The sequence below is a fragment of the Carlito syrichta genome, unplaced genomic scaffold, assembly GCF_000164805.1.
Source record: "Carlito syrichta isolate Samal-C Ts95f unplaced genomic scaffold, Tarsius_syrichta-2.0.1 Scaffold308870, whole genome shotgun sequence".
Lineage (NCBI taxonomy): Eukaryota > Metazoa > Chordata > Mammalia > Primates > Tarsiidae > Carlito > Carlito syrichta.
In genome coordinates this window covers 909,305-914,046 of record NW_007252966.1, presented here as the reverse complement: position 1 = coordinate 914,046, position 4,742 = coordinate 909,305, and positions in this window count along the sequence as shown.

Genomic DNA, 4,742 nt, shown 5'->3' with positions numbered 1-4,742 from the left:
CTCCTGGTCACCACAGCCTCGCCCACTGGGCTCCGGCGATCCTTCCGCCTCAGCCTTCCGAGTAGCCGGAATTACAGGCATGTGCTACCACGCCCGGCTGATTTTTTGATTTATTGTAGAGATGAGGTCTCGCTGCCCAGGCAGGTCTCAAACCCACAGGTTCAGGCAATCCACTCACCTCAGCCTCCCAAAGGCACGGGATTACAGGCTAAGCCACCGAGCCCGGCTTAATTTTTAAATTTAAGTTAAGGCACCAGGAGCAGTGGTTCACACCTGTAATCCTAGCACTTTGGGAGGCAGAAGTGAGAAGACTGCCTGAGCTCAAGGGCTTCGAGACCAGCCTGAACAACATGGCGAGACCTGGTTTCTACAATAAATAAAAAAATCAGCCGAGCATGGTGGCATATGCCTGTAGTTCCAACTACTTGGAAGGCGGAGGCAGAAGAAATGCCTGAGCCCAGCAAGCTGAGGCTGCGGTGGCCATGAGCGTGCCATTGCCCTCCAGCCTGGGTGACAGAGTGAGACTTCCACTCAAAAAAAAAAAAAAAAAAAATTAGCAGGGCATGGTGCCACACACCTGTAGTCCCAGTTACTTGGGAGACTGAGGCAGAAGGCTCATCTGAGCCTAGGAGGTGGAAGCTTTGGTGATCCATGATTGTGCCATTACACTCCAGCCTGGGCAACAGAGTGAGATCCCAACAACAACAACAAAAAAGTAGAGATATAAACAGATACCTGTACACCCAAGTTCATAGCAGTATTATTCACAATAATCAAAAGCTCCGGGTAACCCAAGTATCCGCTGACAGATGAATGGCTAAACAAAATGTGGCATATACATATAATGGAATATTATTCAGTCTTAAAAATGAAGGAAATTCTGACACATCCTACAATATGGATGAATCTTGAAAGACAGTATGCTAAGTGAAATAAGTCAGCCACAAAAGGACAAATATTTTATGATTCTATTACTATGAGGTGCCTAAAGTAGTCAAATTCATAGAGACAGAAAGTAGAATGGTAGAGGCTGAGGGGAGGAGAGAAGGAAATGAGGAGTTGTTTAATGGCTGAGGAGTTTCCGTTTTTGTTTTTTGTTTGAGTTAGAGTCTCACTCTGTCACCCAGGCTGGAACACAGTGGCACACTCATGGCCACTACAGCTTTGACCTGCTGGGCCCAGGTGATCCTTCTACCTCAGTCTTCAAGTAGCTGGAACCACAGACTCATGTCACCACACTTGGCTTAATAGAATAATAGGATAAAGAATAGGTAAGCATAATAGGATGCTTACCTATTCTTTTCCTTGTATAACTTGCAATAGAAAATGAACATCTTTTCTCTATTTTTTTTTTTTTTTTTAATATTTGAGTTGGAGTCTATGTTACCCAGGCTGGAATACAGTGGTACACTCACGCCCACTGCAACATTGACCTGCTGGTCTCAGGTGATCCTTCCGCCTCAGCCTTCCAAGTAGCTAGAATTACAGGCATGCGCCACCACGCCCAGCTTATTCTTTGATTTACTGTAGAGACAAGGTCTTGCCAAGTTGCCCAGGCTGGTCTCGAAACCCCTGGGCTCAGGTAATCCTCTCAGCTATACACTCTCAACCCCTCTAGTGTATAGTCTAAAAAGCTGAGAGTACAAATGTTAATGGATCCAAGCATTTCTTTGACAATTCTAAAATTACCTAACAATTTTTTATAACTACAGATATCAACATGTTCACTTTAGCCTTAATTTACTATCTGAGGGAAAGGAAATATAAGAACATAAGGTGACAGAAGGAACAGATTTCACTGTGGCCTATAACTGGCCCCAGCTCCCATTTTACAAACATAGATCCAGGATCTAAAATTACAGCAGAATCATTATTCCCAGCCTCTGACAGAGGCAGGCACATTACACATGGCAACGCAAAATCTTCTTTGGCTTCTTTAGTAGTGCTGTATATACCGCCTATAAATTTTTATAACATTTCTTTTTTTTTTTTTGAGTTGGAGTCTCACTCTGTTGCACAGACTGGAGTGCAGTGGCTGCTGCGGCCACCGCAGCCTCGACCTGCTGGGCTCTGGCGATCCTTCCGCCTCAGCCTTCCAAGTAGTTGGAACTACAGGCGGGCGCTATCACGCCTGGCTAGTTTTTGATTTATTGTAGAGATGAGGTCTCGCCAAGTTGCCCAGGCAGGTCTCGAACCCATGGGCTCAGGCAATCCACTCACCTCAGCCTCCCAAAGCACGGTATTACAAGCTGAGCCACCAAGCCTGGCTTACTATAACAACATTTCTAAATATATAAATAAATTAATGCATGTGCTATCCATTTCATTCTCTACTACACAATCTTTTAGTTTTAAACTGTCTACCAAATCTTGACTATCACATTTGCTTTTGGATTGTTATATCATGATCAAGTCAACTGAATTAGTAAAGTTAAAAGTTATTCTCAATTTTTAAAATAAAAAATTCCAGTGATGTTAGACAGAATGTACTATTTTAAACTATAAAAGGAATTTCATTAGGTTTAGATACATTGAGACTACAATTGAAAGTTTTCTAGGCTATTTAATCAACTTACATTGTACGCATTCCTGAGTATACCCCATTGTGGTGACATCATTTATTTGGGGTTTTCTCTGCATTCAACTTAAAAGGTGTTTCTTCCAACGAAACTTTTCTGTCAAATGCACTTAATCAAACAGAAATGGATTCATTGCAAACTTTATAAATAATTCATAGACATAAGTAAAGAAGTTATTCCATCTTCTTGCCTTATATCACAAAGGTAAATAAATGTCATGTGCCCTGCAGTGACAAACGCTGACACAAGCCACTCGAACTTGTTACAGACCTCATCTCTACAATGAATCAAAAAATTATCTGGGCGTGGTGGCACATGCCTATAGTTTCAGCTACTTGGAAGGCTAAGGTGAAAGGATCACCTGAGCCCAGCAGGTCGAGGCTGCGGTGGCCAGAAGCATGCCACTGCACTCTGGCCTTGGCAAGAGTGAGACTCCAACTCAAAAAAAAGAAATGTTTGTTCAAGCCAGCTGCAGTGACTCATGCCTGTAATCCCAGCACTTTGAGAGGTGGAGGCGGGAGGACTGCCTGTGTCCAGGGGTTCGAGACGAGTGTGGGCAACTTGGTGAGACCTTGCTTCTACAATAAGTCAAAAAATTAGCCAGGCATGATGGCACACACCTGTAGTTCCAGTTACTTGGAAGGCTGAGGCAGAAGAATCGCCTGAGCCTGGCAGGTCAAGGTTGCAGTGGCTGTGAGCATGTCACTGCACTCCAGCCTGGGTGAGAGTGAGACTCCTACTCAAAAAAAAAAGAGAAAAAAAAATTTGTTTGGATTTTGCTCTTCGTGTGCTTCATAACTGAAAACTGCAGCTCATAAATGTATGTGCTGCCAAAAAAGTGTTGTCATAAATAAGGTGTGGTTATTAATTTCAAATATGGAACTACCCATGGGGTCATAAAGGAAATAAATGCTAAAAAAATATGATGCTAGAAGATTTTATAGGACTGCATTACTAGCTGTCCTGGGTTGCATACACCCCACAGGCCAGACATGCTTGGTCTAGAACATTCACCAATCTATTCCCAGCTGCAAGAATAAATATTCCAAAAACAAGTAACAAATTCTATTTTTTGACATCTGTAATTTTACTTTTCTACACACTGTTTTTTTTTTTTTTTGAGTTGGAGTCTCACTCTGTCGCCCAGACTGGAGTGCAATGGTCACTCCCGGCCACCACAGCCTCAACCTGCTGGGGCTCCAGCAATCCGTCCGCCTCAGCCTTCCAAGTAGCCAGAACTACAGGCACACGCTACCACACCCGGCTAATTTTTTTGACTTATTGTAGAGACGAGGTTTCGCCAAGTTGCCCAGGCAGGTCTCGAACCCACAGGCTCAGGCAATCCACTCACCTCGGCCTCCCAAAGCGCGGGATTACAGGCTGAGCCACCAAGCCCAGTCACTGTTCTTTTCTAACAGTGTTTTTTCTTTCTTTTTTTTTTTGAGTTGGAGTCTCACTCCGTCGCCCAGACTGGCACGCTCCCAGCCACCACAGCCTTGACCTGCTGGGCTCCGGTGATCCTTCCGCCTCAGCCTTCCGAGTAGCTGGAGCTACAGGTACACGCTACAACGCCCAGCTAATTTTTTATTTATTGTAGAGAAGTCTGGCCAAGTGACCCGGGCAGGTCTCGAATCCGCGGGCTCAGGCAATCCACTCACCTCAGCCTCCCAAAGGGCTGGGATTACAGGCTGAGCCCAGCCAACAGTGTTCTTTCTATATGGAAGCATAGAAATTCTGATGAGTTATATGCATAACAAAGTCAATGATATTGATTGATTGTCAGTCTCACTCTGTCACCCAGGTTGGAGTGCAGTGGCACACTCACGGCCACCACAGCCTCAACCAGCTAGGCTCAGGCGATCCTTCCGCCTCAGCCTTCCAAGTAGCTGGAACCACAGGCAGGCGCCACCACACCTGGCTAATGTTTTGATTTATTTTAGAGATGATGTCTCACCACGTTGCTCAGGCTGGTCTCCAGTCCGCGGTTTCAGGCAATCCTCTTGCTTCCACCTCCCCAAGTGTGGGATTACAGGCGTAACCCACCTGCCCCTGGCCCAACTTTGTCTTTATTATAACTTTATTTTATTTTATTTTACTTTTTTATGAGTTGGAGTCTCACTCTGTCGCCCAGACCGGAGTGCAGTGGCCGCTCCCGGCCACCAC